A 15,499-nucleotide genomic window follows, 5' to 3' on the forward strand; every position below is an offset into this window, starting at 1 on the left:
CAGTTTCTCAACACAGAAACCTCTCCACAGGGTTTCTTGAGGGTCCCCATGACATGGCAGTTGTCTTCTTCCAGAATGAGTGAAAACAAATGAGAAGTGTTCTTCCAGAACAAGAGAAAAGTGTTTGGTAGGTCCCTCCTCCTTCTCTTTTCTCTCCTGCTGCCATGTAAGATGTGCCTTGCTTCTTCCAGAAGAGCAAAAACAATAAAAGAAGCCACAATTATGACATAGTCTCAGAAGTCATGCACCATTATGTCTGCCATAGATTATTTCTTAGGAACAAGTCGTTAAGTGTAGCTCATGCTCAAGTGGAGTGAGACTGAGTTTCTACCTTTTCAAGAAAGGAGTATCAAATAATTTATCGACATATTTTAAAACTACCACAGCAAGTTTGTATTTGTCTATATCTGAAGGGATCTACTGTAAAATTATTTTCCATTTGATTATTATTAATTCCAAGTCAAAAGTTTGGATATTTTCTTTCTTTTCTTCCTTCTCTCTCTCTCTTTAACTTTCCATCCTTCTTTGCTTTGAAATGAGAATTTACATAAATTTGCTTATAGAAAGAAAAGCATTTTGAATACCATTTAATTTTACATTTTATTTCCTTCTAGCCCTCTGAAACCTTTTTCTATAATATGCTCACACGCTTCATAGAATACTTTTCTTCATTTCTTGTGTTAAATGAAACCCGAGTCTCTTTTGAGGACGACATTCTTTTCCAGTAATACTCTTGAGTAGAGGCTACTCCTTCTTCTCTGTCTCATTCATCGAAAAGCCCAAAGTTAGAAACACAACCTTTCCAGCTTCCTATACCATGTATAAATCACTACTCTTTCACTTTTCCAATACATTTTTTTCTTTTAAAGTCATGTCATTAGGCTATGCCACCTCCTTTCGTGAAGCTAGAAATATTCTTCACCACTTCATCACTTGTACCATTGTCTTCTTCCCTAAACACCAGGAGACTTTAGGATCCTTGTCTTACAGCATGTAAGCTTTGGGATGTTTTAACTTCATAAGCCCAGGCCACCTCCCCACCACTCTGCACCAGCTTTTTAAATCTATAGCCACACAAAAAATTGTTTCATTTCTGAAATCTTGAAGAGTAGTAACCACCCTGTTCTTTCATTTTCCCCAGAATTCTCACTCTCATTATACTGCTCTGAACATAGACTGATTTACAGAGCAAAAGTCCTTTAAAATATCATTCTCCTTTACTCTATACCATTTCACTTTTAACTCGTATTCTTTCTCTAGCCAACATCAAATCAAACTCCATCATTGTAGTGTTTCTTGACCTCTTCACCTTGTCCTGCTTTCTTTCCACTTACTCCACTTCTTAAAGTCTGAATCAATCCAGCTCCCAACTGTTACTGATTTGTGGGTGAGGGATCCCAGATAAAACCATTTGTCTGAGATAAATATAGATCTATGGACCTCAACTTCATCTTAGAAACACCATAATATGGCTGCATTAGTTATTTATTGCTGTGTAATGAATTACTACAAACTTAATCACTAAAAACAATACCCACGTATTATCTCATAGTTCTGGTCATTAGAAGTTCAGGCTGGCTTGGTTGACTTCTCTGCTTAGAGTCTCATAAAGCCCAACCTGGTCTCTGAACTAAAGGCTTTGAGAAAAAAAAGTGCTTCCAAGTTTATTCAAATTGTTCGAAGAAGCTTGCTGGTGGCAGTTGTAGGACTGAAACCTCACTTTCTTGCTGGCTATTTGCTTGAAGTGACTCAGTTTTAGAGATCACCTGCATTTCTCTTCATGTGCCTCCTTTCACCTGCATAGTCAGTAATAACATGCTGAAACTTTCTCATGCTTTCAGATATCTGTGACTTCCTCTTCTGCAACCAGCTCAGAAAACTCTCTAGTTTTCAAAGGCTCATCTCATTAAACCAGGCCCATTCAAATAATCTCCATATCTTAAGGTTAACTGACTTGGACTTTAATTATATCTGCAAAATCCCGTCATGGTGGCACCAAGATTCTTATTTGATTATACAACCAGAGCAAAGAAATCATAAGGAAGCTATATTTGGAATTCTGCTTGCCACAATGGGTCCAATTAGCTGCATCACTCATGCACCCAGACAGCTTTTTCAACCTTCTCAATACCCCTATTCCACACATGGCCTTACTCATTGTTAAACTAAGTCTTCACCTATCCTTTTTCTGCATGGAGGAAAATGAAAACCATTAGGTGTGAAAATATCCATTAAAATTCTGGGCCTATATCTGGTCCTGGAAAAAATCCATGAATTATTTCCTCAGCATTCAATATATACTGGCCCTCTAGCAACCAAAGTTTTAACCTTTTACTTTCTCAATGAGTTCCAACACCCTATCTCCTAAGCCATCTCTCAGATAAATATCGTCTTTCTCATGCTGTTCCTTTCACTGGTTTTTACTTCTGGTTTTTTAAATAATTTCAACTTTTATTTTAAATTCAAAGGGCACATTTGCAGATTTGTTACCTGGGTATATTGCATGATACTGAGGTTTGGAGTACAGTTAATTCTGTCAACCAGGTAGTAAAACATAGTACCCAACAGTTTTTCAGCCATTGCTCCCCTCCCTTTCTCCCCACTCTAGTGGTCTCCATTATCTATTTTTCTTCTATTTATGTCCATATGTACCCAATACTTAGCTCTCATTTATAAGTGAGAACATGTGGTGTTTGGTTTTCTGGTCTTGTGTTAATTTGCTTTGGATAAAGGCCTCTAGCTGCATACACGTTGCTGAAAATAACACAATTTCATTCTTTTTAAATGGCTGTATAGTATTGCATGGTATATATGTACAATACTTTCTTAATCCAATCCACCATTGATGGACATCTAGTTGATTCCATGTATTTGCCACTGTGGATAATTCTGCAATGAGCATACAAATTCATGTACCTTTTGGGTAGAAAGATTTATTTTCCTTTGGGTATATACCCAGTAATGGGATTGCTAGGCCAAATGGTAGTTGTGTTTTGAGTTCTTTGAGAAATCTCCAAACTGCCTGCCAAAGTGACTGAATTAATTTCCATTTCCGCCAAGAGTGTATAAGCATCTCTTTTTCAATGTAGCCTCACCAGCATCTGTTATTTTTTGACTTTTTAATAATAACCAATCTGGTGTGAGATGGTAGGTACCTCATTGTGGTTTTGATTTGCATTTATTTGATGATTAGTAATGCTGAGCATTTTTCAGGTTTGTTGGCTGCAGGTATGTCATCTTTTGAGAAGTATCTGTTCATATCATTTGCCTACCTTTTAATGGGGTTGTGTTTTGCTTGTTGAATTGCTTAAGTTTTTTTATAGATTCAGGATATTAGACCTTCATTAGATGTATAGTTTGAAGATATTTTCTCCCATTTTGTAGGCTGTTTACTCTGCTGTTAGTTTCTTTTGCAGTAGACAGACTGTGGCCCTGTCTTCACCGTTCCTCACCTGGCAGAGCCTGCCAGCTTCAGCCCTCAACACTTTTTTCTTCATTTCCTTTCAGCATACAAATATACACTAGTTTCTCTAACATTAAAAAAAGATGAAAAAAATTTTATTCCTTCATCTTTATCTATTGCTTCTTTTCACTCTTTTTGGTTGATATTTGGATATTTTTATCTACATTCTCTGTATCAGTGTCTACAGTATTTCACAACTAAATTATTACTGAATCTATTTTAATTTCACTGCACTACAGATCATGTCTTCCCCCCAGCACATTACTGAAACAGTTCTTTATAAGGCTACTAATGCCCTTTCAGTATTGCATCTAATGGCTACTTTTCAATACTTTCCATAAAACTTTTTACGGCATTTGAAAATATTGATTGTATTTTCTTTCTGAAGTGCTTTTTTCTCTAGTTTCCAAAATAGCTTGCTACTGACTTTTCACCTTCCACTCTGCAGAGGCATCAAGCAAAACAAATAATGTAGGATGGGATACAATATGAAAAATTAGAGATAAATGTCTCCAAGTGAATACACTCATAGCATTTCACTCTTTTTGGTGAAGAGTGAATAACATTTTACCCATGTAAAACTTTGAATGTTTATAACATCAAAGATCAAATTAAACATATTTTACATTTAACAAAGCTAATTTCCTAAATTGTCATGTTTTGTTTTATCAAATTTTAGACCTTATTTTTCCTATGGCTTCTAGATATTAAATCATGACAATGCTACAGTTTTGGGAATGTGATACCATGCAAAGCACATTATGTTTGGGTGACAGGGAGTGATTCCTAGGACCCTCTCTCCAAATCTTTGTTATTGTGTCTCCGATCATTCTTACTTGGTTTTATTCATGGATTTTCGGCCTTCTCTTCTTTTTAATGTTGTTCCTGTATGTCCTTTCTTGTGCAAGTCTTTTTACTTAAACACAATTTTGTTAGATGATGTCATTCACTTCCCCGGTTTTAACTACCCATTATTAGTCAGCTCCAGCTTCCATAACACAATATCATAGATTGAGTGGCTTAAACAACAGATACTTACTTTTCACAGTTATAGAGGCTGGGCAGTCCAAGATCAAGAAATCAGCAGGATTGGGTTCTGGTGAGGACTCTTCCTGGCTTGCAGACTTCTTGTGTCCTTAAGAACGAAGAGAGAGCAAGCTCTGTGGTGTCTATTCTTCTAAGGGCATTAATCCCATCATAAGGCCCCACCCTCAGGACCTCATCCAAACCTCATTACCTCCCAAAGGTCCCACCTCCAAATACTATTACAATGGGGGCCAGGGCTTCAACATATAAATTGTGGCTAGGGATGGTACCAACATTTAGCTGATAATATACTTCTATATCATTTAAATTTCCAATATCTTTATCTCTTTCCTTAGCTCAAATCTCCATAATTCATACTTATACTAGACACATTCATACAAATGTCCTATACATGACTCCAAATTACGTGTCCTTGAAATTGAGTATTATCTCCTCTTGATGCTGCGGTCTCTCTCAGTGAATGGCATTGCTATCTATGTAGTTTTCAAAACCCGGAAGACATTCTTGCTCCTTTGCCTCATCACCGGCATCACATCATTTGCCAACTCCTATTATTCTTACCCTTAAATAGCACTCAGATTTATCTCCTCTCTGTTTTCACTGCCCCTGAATTGATTTGGATCTTCACTGTTTCTGGCCCTGATTACTATAACTTGTCATCGCTGGTTCTATCTCCAGGGCTGTCTAATCAAGTCTCCTCTTGGCCCTTAAAAGGCTGTTTCTAAAATGCAATCCTTTTCCTGTCAATTATTTCATTAAAAATACTCAGTGTTTCTTCTCTGGCTTTAAGAGTAAACCCTAAATTTGTAGCCAGCATCTATAGGCCACCTTGATCTGGCCCTGGATACCATCCAGTCTCATTCCTCACCAAGTTCTTCCTTAGGAATATTCCCCACATAGTTGTAGTGGCTTGAAACAGACATAGTCTCTCACACTTGTGCACTTTTTCACAGCGTTCCCTTTGGAAGCTAAATTTTACCCTCTCTATAAGACACCACAGCATTTGATAGCATTTGAAGTCTACCTCTTCAAGCATTTTCTTTCTTTACTTTTTGAGAAACCACACTTTATTTTCTTCTTGGTACCTAGCACGACTTAACTTTAGATGACACATTTATGTTTTATTTGTTTATTGATGACCTCTCCCACCATAATTTTTGATCCACGAAAGCAGGAACTTTGAGTCGTTCACCACTCTAAGCTCAATGCCTAGTATAACACCTATAACATAGGTGACGTGCAACTATTTGTTGAATAAATTAATTGGTAACTTGGCAATAAGTTAGATGGCAACTTGGCTCTGCCACTTGAGAGCATATGCTTTTGAATAAATTATTTGACTGCTTTGTGTTTAAGAACTTAATTATAAAATGGCATACAATGATTATTGCATCTACTTCATGGCATTGTTGTAAGTGGCGTACGAATTATGTGAGTTAATACATATAAAGTGCACATATTAACGCTCAATAAATGTTAGCAACCATGACCTTTGCAATGCCTTCTATGACTCTCTTCACATCCTCCTACTTTTCTTTACCCAGACATATAAGGCACATAGAGAAGAATGCAAGGAGAAGGGGAATGAGTTGGATAAATCTGTGTATCTCTGGAAGGCACCTCACATTGTTAAGCTGAGAACTGGAGAAAAGTTTCAGAACACTTTAGACGCTCAACAGCTTCTAAGTATACAAATTATTGAATAGGGATTCAGAAACAGGGGTCACTGTGTACTCTGCTGTAACATCACTTAGCTGCAGTGCTTCATTTCTGGGTCAGCTCCATGCTCCTACCTATGCTCTCTCTATGTGAAGCTGCTCTTTGTTGAAATAGTGAAGTGGGTTCTGTTGCTGTTTGGCTCCCTTCTCTAACCTCCTTGCCTCTCCCCTATTCCTGCTCTGCCTTTGCCTGGACACCTACCTTAAGTAGCATTCTCCAAGAATTATTCCTAGCCAGCTTCACAGTTATAAAAAATCTGATAACTTAATTACAACTAAGATAAAATTTATACTGATAATGATTTAAGACTTTTCTGCTCCTGCAGGCTTTTGTATTTGAATATAGGAATTTTGAAGATCAAAAATTTTTCAAGAATCAAGGGACTCTTAATGGAATATTATGCAAACTTTAAAATGATGTAGAATATGTAATGAGTGTTAAAAAATAAAAAGGTTCACAGCGTATTGCTAAGGGGAAAAAGGCAAGTTTCAAAAGAATAGATACAGTATGATCCCCTGCACCTTTTCTTTAAATAAAGCATGTAAGTGTTTACCTGGAATACCTAGGAATTGACTAGGTCTGATAAATGATATTCCCATTATTAAAGTCTTTCAATTCCAAAAATCTCATTTGAACAAGAAATTTCTAGCACAAAAATAAATGTGCATATGTGATAAGAAAACTTTTTAAAAATATAAATATCATGAGAATCAAATGAAGAATGTATTAAATAATTATCTCAGTTTGTATTAGTCAGAAACATCTGGTTGTAATTGAATATTTCATTTGATGATATAAACTCAAAGTGTCCATATTTTGAAAAGGATAAAATTACCAAGGGTCAATAAAATTAATAGAAAAACACCTTAATAAACGGAGCAAGTAAATGGAAAGATTGATAAGGAAAACAATGTTAATACTCTCATAATTAATCTATAAGGTCAATATGCTTACAATCAAAACTCAACTAGATTTTTCTTTCACAAAATATGACAAACTATGTTGGAATTCATACTGAAAAGTAGATATCCAAAATAGTTAATACAATTCTGAAAAATACAAAAGGGGAGTTTACCTTATTATATTTCAAAAATTATTATTAAATAGACCAACATAAGCATTTCATTTCATTTTTAAAAACAAATAATACTAAAATAAATACTTATTTTTCCAGTGGTGGAATTTCAGAATGATTAACACATAAAGAGGCAGGTCTCCTTATACCCCCTGTTATTGCACATTATAACCAAAGCATAATTTGTTTCATTCCAAATGGCTGAACTGTCAAACATACTGTTGAATTTTACATATTTGGTTTGGAGACCTGTCACTATCCTTGTCTATATCTTCTAATAACTTGTCAGTTATTTGGGAATATGAGAAATTTACTTGATGAGTGTACAATCCAAATATATTAACAACAAAAAATTTGATTTACTCATTTTGAAGAAGTCATAAAAACTAGTGTTTAAGAATACACAGCTTTTACTATCTCTTCCTTATTTTGCAAATACGATACACATGTTGAATATACTCTACCTGCTTTTTGGCCAATGACATTTGGTTAATGTAACCTTTTTGTTAAGGCAATCTGTCAAAACGCCGGAAAATATCTCCTCCTCTCAACTTCCTCCACAACTGGCTGCAGTTTTACTACTTGTACTTGACTCTCATTGTCACCTTCGATTATATGCAAGGGGAGGTCTGGATACAAAAGAGAAAGGAAAAAGTAGGGGAGATCAACATCTCAGTATCTTACCAGTATTCGTCTATTTATCCACCACTTTGCATGACACAGGATTCCTAGGCAGCCACTGAAGCTCACTGATTCTATTATCCCATTTTCTCACCACCTTCACTCTAACTTGTTTTCTTCAAGAAAATGTCCCAAGGTATTTTTTTCTCTGAGTAGATACATTTTAGTTTTTTTTTTTTTTTTTTTGCATACTTGTAGGTATATGATCTAAATGAAAAATATAGAGAAGAAAATTAGATTAAGATAAATTTCCTTGTAAAATAAGTTTAGTTTTATCAAATTTTGTTTGCAAGAATAGTGATTTGTCTACATAGCTATCTCATTAAAAAATACTATTGTATCAGTCCATTTTTGCACTGCTATAAAGAATACTTGAGACTGGATAATTTTATAAAGAAAGGAGGTTTAATTGACTCACAGTTCTGCATGGTTGGGGAGGCCTCAGGAAAATTACAATTATGGCAGAAGGCAAAGGGGAAGCAAGGCCAATTTCACATGGTGGCAGGAGAGAGAGCGAGAAGGCAGCAACTGCAAAACACTTTCAAACCATCAGATCTCGTGAGAACTCACTATCATGAGAACAGCATGGGGAAAGCACCCCCATAATCCAGTCACCTCCCACCAGGTCCCTCCCTCTACACATGGGCATTACAATTTGAGATGAGATCTGAGTGGGGACACAGAGCCAAATCATATCACCTCTTAATGCTAAGAAGCCGGACCAAGGCCGACTTTAGATTTTACCTACATTCTTAAGGTTCCTGGGCCTGCTAGAAAGTGACAATTTTTACTCATTCACTGTAAACCTGGGAATTGTTAAAACCAATCATTCGATGCATATTCTCAAATATGATATTTCAATAAGAGCCTTGGTAATATAACCAATGGTTTAAATTGTATCCTGTTGTAAAGAGAGAGCAATTTTTTTAGTTGAACTTATGTATATAACCATAATGCCACAGTAATATTCATGAATTATTTGTGAATTTTGAAAGAAGTAGATAGAAAGTGCAACTGTCCTCGACTTTGTTCACAAAAACGTACTTTATTAAATTGCTGTAAACTATAGATAGCTTAAGAGAAAAAGTTTCCTTAAACCTGGAAAACAAAAAAAAAATTAAGAAAGGAACCAACACTCTTTCAAATAAAAGACATAAAAACATTATCATCAGCTATTTTTGAGACAGGCTCTCACTGTGTTGCCTAGGCTGGGATGCAGTGGCACAGTCATAGCTTACTGCAGCAGCTTTGAACTCCTGGGCTCCAGGGTTCTTCTCACCTCAGCCTCTTGAGCAGGTAGGACCAGAGGTATACATCACCATACCTCACTAACTTTTTTTATTTTTTGTAGAGATGGGGTCTTGCTATGTTGCCCATGTTGGTATAAAACTCCTGGCCTCAAGTTATCCTCCTACTTAACCTCCCAAAGCACTGGGTCATCAGTTATTTAATGTAATGTAAATAATTTTTTTTTTTTTTGAGACAGAGTCTTCCTCTGTCTCCCAGGCTGTAGTGCAATGGCATGGTCTCAGCTCACTGCAACCTCCGCCTCCCAGGTTCAAACAATTCTCCTGCCTCAGCCTCCCAAGTAGCTGGCATTACAGGTGCCAGCCACCACGCCTGGCTAATTTTTGTATTTTTAGTAGAGGCGTGGTTTCACCATGTTGGCCAGGCTGGTCTAGAACTGCCGACCTCGTAATCCACCTGCCTTGGCCTCCCAAAGTGCTGGGATTATAGGCATGAGCCACCACACCTGGCCTAATGTAAATAATTTTATTTTTGCTTGATCTTGATCAGGAGTTTCATGAACCCATCAGTTTGTTTATTAAAATTTTGGAAATTTTTGATTTAGCCCATTTAAAGTAATTAGAAACCTGTTCTTAAGAGTATTTTAGTTAGAGCTCTTCCATGAATCCGATTGCAGATAATTTCATAGAAGAATTCAAAACAATAACTGTGGATGACAGAGACTTAGAACTAAGTCATAGTTAAAAATCTGATGGAGGTTCATTATAATTAGAAATTTACAAGGGAATTTAGTTATTGTTGTGGTATACAACATAATATCCAGAACTATGAGTGATGACATATTAGATTTCTAAGACTTCTAAATAATTTTTGAACATTCATATTAATAACATATGCATAAATGTAATCGAAAGATCTAACATCATTTATCATTTGACAATGATTTCTATACAATTTACCAAATAAACCTAATTATTTAATATATCTACACAGTAAGACATACATCTTTTGAGGTTCCTAATGGGCCTAAATGAAAAAACCTGAAGTTATTTATAGGTCATAAAGACTTAACTAACTAATTAATTTTATATTTTATTTTAAATTGTTAATGGCTACATAGTAGGTATATACATTTATGGGCTACATGAGACCTTTTGATACAGGCAAACAATGCATAATAATCACATCAGGGAAAACATGGTGTCCATCAACTCAAGCACTTACCATTTCCTTGTGTTACAAACAATTGAAATTGAATTATACTATGTAGTTATTTTTAAATGTACAAAAAATTATTGCTGACTGTAATCACTATGTTATGCTATCAAATACTAGAGCTTATTCATTCTAATTATATTTTATACTCATTAATCATCCACACTGTCACCCTCATCTACCCTTCCTAGCCTTTGATAACCAGCATTCTACCGTCTATCTCCATGAGTTCAATTATTTTAATATTTAGCTCCCCAAAACAAGTGAGAATATGTGAAGTTTTTCTTTCTGTGTCTGGCTTATTTTACTAAATATAATGTCCTCCAGTTCCATCCATGTTATTGAAAATGACAGTATCTTATTCCTTTTTATGATCAGAGAGTATTCTATTGTGTATATGTACCACTTTTTTTTTTTTTTTTTTTTTTTTTTTTTTTTTTTTTGAGATGGAGTCTCGCAGCACTCTTAGCCAGGCTGGAGTGCAATGGCTCAATCTCGGCTCACTGCAAGCTCCGCCTCCTGGGTTCCCGCCATTCTCCTGCCTCAGCCTCTCAAGTAGCTGGGACTACAGGTGCCTGCTACCACGCCCAGCTAATTTTTTGTAATTTTAGTAGAGATGGGGTTTCACCGTGTTAGCCAGGATGGTTTCGATCTCCTGACCTTGTGATCCACCCACCTTGGCTTCCCAAAGTGCTGGGATTACAGGCTGAGCCACCGTGCCTGGCCACCACATTCTTTTTTAGCCATTTGTTTGTTGATAGACACTTAGGTTGCTTCTAAATCTGGGCAAGTTTGAATCACGCTGCAATAAACATGGGAACACAGATATCTCTTTGCTACACTGATTTCTTTTCTTTTGGGTATACATCTAGCAGTGGGGTTGTTGAATCATGTGGTAGTTCTATTTTTAGGTTTCTGAAAAATCTCCATACTAGTCTCTACAGTGTCTGTACTAATTTACATTCCCACCAGCAGTGAACGAGAGTTCCCCTTTCTCCACATTCTCACCAACATTTGTAATTACCTGTCTTTTGGATAGAAGCCATTTTAACTGTGGTAAGATGATAGCTCATCGTAGTTTTGATTTGCATTTCTCTGATGATCAATGATGTTGAGCATTTTTAATATGCCTATTTACCATCTGTATGTCTTCTTTTGAGAAATGTCTATTCATTTTTTTAATCGGATCATAATAGTTTTCCTATAGAGTTTTTTTTGAGTTCCTTTTATATTCTGGTTATTAATCCCTTGTCAGATGGATACTTTGGAAATATTCTCTCCCATTATGTAGATTGTCTCTTCAGTTTATGGAATATTTCCTTTGCTGTGCACAAGCTTTTTAACTTGATGTGTTTCCATTAGTTTATTTTTACTTTGGTTGCCTGTGCTTCCAAGGTATTACTCAAAAAATCTTTGCCAAGTCCAACATTCTGCAGAGCTTCTCCAATGTTTTCTTTTAGTAGTTTTGTAATTAAAGGCCTTAAATTTAAGTCTCTAAGCCATTTTGAGTTGATTTTTGCATACAGTGAGAGATAGAGTTCTTTCTTTCTTCTGCATATGAATATCTAGTTTTTCCAACACTATTTATTGAAGAGACTGTTCTCTCCCTGATGTGTGTTCTTGGCACCTGTGTCAAAAATGAGTTCACTGTAGATGTATAATTTTATTTCTGGGTTCTCTATGTTGATCCTTTGTTCTATGTTTCTGTTTTTATGCCAGTACCATTTTCTTTGGTTACCATAGCTCTGTAGTATAGTTTGAAGTCAGGTAATGTGATTCCTCCAGTTTCGTTCTTTTTGCTTAGCATTACTTTGGATATTCTGGGCCTTCTGTGGTTCCATATAAATTTTTGAATTTTTTAAAATTTTTATGAAGGATGTTAGGGGTACTTTGATAGGGATTGCATTGAATATGTAGATTGCTTTGGGTAGTATGGATACTTTAACAATACTGGTTCTTCTTATCAATGAACATGGAATATATTTCAATTTTTTTGTATCCTCTTCAATTCATTGCATCAATATTTTATTATTTTCATTGCTCTTTCACTTCTTTGGTTTAGTTTATTTCTAGGTATTTTATTTGTGGCTAACGTAAATGGCACTATTTCTTGATTTCTTCTTCATATGGTATGTTATTGGCATATAAAAATGCTACTGAATTTTGTTTGTTGATTTTATATCCTGCAACTTTCTTGATTTTTTGTATCAGTTCTAATAGTTTTTGGTGGAATCTTTAGGCTTTTCCAAATATAAGATTATATTATGTCCAGACAAGGATATTTGGACTTCTTTCTTTCCAATTCGAATGCCCTTTATTTTCTTCTATTGCCTGATTGCTCCAGCTAGAACTTACAGCACTATATTGAATAACAGCGATGAAAGTGGACAGGATAGCAGACTCTCCTCTAGCCCAGGGCAGGTCAAGAAATGCTGTCCAAGAACCAAGGAATCCATAACCCCAAGATTTTCCCTGGTGCTTTACATTCACCCTTCTCCCACTCCCCCACCTCCTGCATCTGAGCTGGTATCTAAAGTGCAAGACAAAGTCTTTACTTTTTCCTCTCTAGCTGAATGAGGACTTTGTCATTCTAGCTCCCATAGCTGGGAATGTGCTGGGTCTCACCTGAAGCCAGTACATCTCAGAGTCTCACCCAAGTCCCATGCCATACACCTGGGTATTCTTGCTCTCTATTCAAGGCTCAAAGACACTTTTGTCAGCAGGTAATGAATCCTGCCATGACTGAGTCTTTCCCTTAAAGGCAGCAGGTTTCTTTCTGTCCCAAAGAGTGTCTAGAAATGTCATTCAGACCTAGGTCATGGAATGGGGGGCTCATCTCTCTGCTCAGTGCCCTATCTTATTGCGACTGAGCTGGTATCCAAGATGCAAGACAAAGTCCTCTTGACTCTTCCTTCTCCTCTCCTCATAGGAAAGGAAGGGGTCTCTTTTGGAACCGCTAGCTGTGCTACCTGTGTTTGTGGGAGGGGTGTTGCAAGCATTCCATTAGCCACCCCAGCTAATGTCTCAGGGTAATTATACTGACCTTGTAGAATGAGTTGGGAAGTATTTCTTCTTCCTTTATTTTTTGGAACAGTTTGAGTAGGATTGTATCAGTTTTCTTTAAATTGGTGAAATTCAGCAGCGAAGTCATTGGGTTCTGTACTTTTCTTTGCTGGTGTATTTTTTATTATGGCTTTGATCATATTATTTGTTATTTGTCTATTCTGGTTTTGAATTTCTTCATGGATCCAACTTGGTAGGCTGTATGTGTCTAGGAATTTATCCATTTCTTCTATTTTTCCAGTTTATTGGCATATAGTTACTCATTGTATTCTGTAATGATCTTTTGAACTTCTGTGGTTTAGTTGTAATGTCTCCTTCTTCATTTCTGATTTTATTTGGGTCTTCTCTCTTTGTTTCCTAGTCTGGCTAAAGGTTTGTCAATTTTGTTTAACTAACTGAAAAATCAACTTTTTGTTTTGTTGATCTTTTGTATTTTTTTATTTCAATTTTATTTATTGGTGATTCTGATCTTTATTATTACTTAGATCACTTAAAAGGCATTTAGGTTAATTACCATATATTTTATATTCATGCTCATTTAAGCCAGTCTGAATAAAATTCTTTGAGACCTCTGTCTAACTATGTCAGATTTTATCGTGTAGACACAACATATAAGTTAATATATGTACTTATGCATAAACATGCCTAAACACATACATATACACACACAAACATTTTATAGCTTTCATTTTAGAAGTTTAGTCATGAGAGAGTAATGCAGACTCACTGGTTTACAAAAGACAGTTGGATTTAAATTGTACTTCTGACAAAATGGGATCTGTTAACAGTGCTAAATCTTACTTGCCTCATAGATGATCTAATGAAGATTATTGACCAAAATTTTGGATAAAGTAGTTTGGTTTAATTTTTTTCACCATATTTTTTCCTTTTTCTAGTTTCAAATGAGATTATGTTTAAATTTTTTATGTTTACATTTTAGCTAGAAATGAATAAATTGTACAATAAAAATGAATTTTTCAAATGGCCTTGAATTAGTAATGAACCTATCTTTTGTTTGTTTATTTGACTAGTCAATGTGGATGAAAAAAAATTAGCAGTTTTTGTTTTTGCTGTTTTGTTTTGTTTCTTGCCTTTTCTGGCCCTTGCATAGAAGACAAAGCAATTTTTATGCCCATCAGAGATATCTTATATTACAGCACTGAGTTCAAGATTTTGAGCTATTTCATCTGAAAACCTAGCTTTTATAAAATTTTACCTAGGTCTTTTTCTTATAGACTATTAAACCTTTAATTAACTGTTCCATCTCCGTAAGCAATTATTAGTCAGGCAAACCTAAATTTACATTTCCAAAAAGTATTTAGGTTGTTGGTTGCCATGGAGCTGTTGTAATCTGCAAAGCAATTAATTTCAAAGCCCTTTAAGAATTTAAAAGAAAATCTTGGCTGGAACGCCATAAGCAGTGAGTTTTCTCAACACCTGCGGAAGAGTCAGCTGGTTCAAAGTAGGTATAAAAACAGAGACAGCTAGACAGAAAACTTAGAAAGCTTTACACGTTAACTCTATAGTTGCAGGGGTTTTTTTAAGAGAGTTCAAATAATGACAATTTGAGCTCTCAATTTTCCTTGACATAATTTTCTTATCAGTTAAAATCTCTTTCTCACGTGCATGAGGAAGAGAATGGCCGACAGGAGGACGGCAGGAGGCATGACTAGATTGGCCGACAGGAGGCATGACTAGATTGCAGCACTGGACAGAGCAGCTTGAGGAAGCTCACATTGTGAATTTTAGTTCCAGATTGACTGCAAGAACAAACCAGCAATTCCAGGGGGACCTACAGACCCTCTGGAGGAAGCAAACTGCTCCTGCAGGACTGGGAGGCACCCTAAATACTGTGAGTGCCACACTGCAGAAGTGGAAAAGGGAAGCCCTCTTCTCCCGTACACACACCTCCACTGGAGAAGCTGAAGGTCTGTTTGTAGGGGAAGTTTCTGACCTTACCTGGAGCTGAGCCAATTTAGAGAGCCAAG

At 36.0% G+C, this 15,499-nt stretch overlaps 1 long non-coding RNA gene across 2 annotated transcripts in view; it reads left to right on the plus strand.

Annotated features, from left to right (window-relative positions):
• Nucleotides 1-15,499, plus strand: part of LOC129471585 (uncharacterized) — a 264,013-nt gene that overhangs the window by 129,271 nt on the left and 119,243 nt on the right. The window lies entirely within an intron of this gene.

The sequence above is a fragment of the Symphalangus syndactylus genome, chromosome 21 (assembly GCF_028878055.3).
Source record: "Symphalangus syndactylus isolate Jambi chromosome 21, NHGRI_mSymSyn1-v2.1_pri, whole genome shotgun sequence".
NCBI classification, from domain to species: Eukaryota; Metazoa; Chordata; class Mammalia; order Primates; family Hylobatidae; genus Symphalangus; species Symphalangus syndactylus.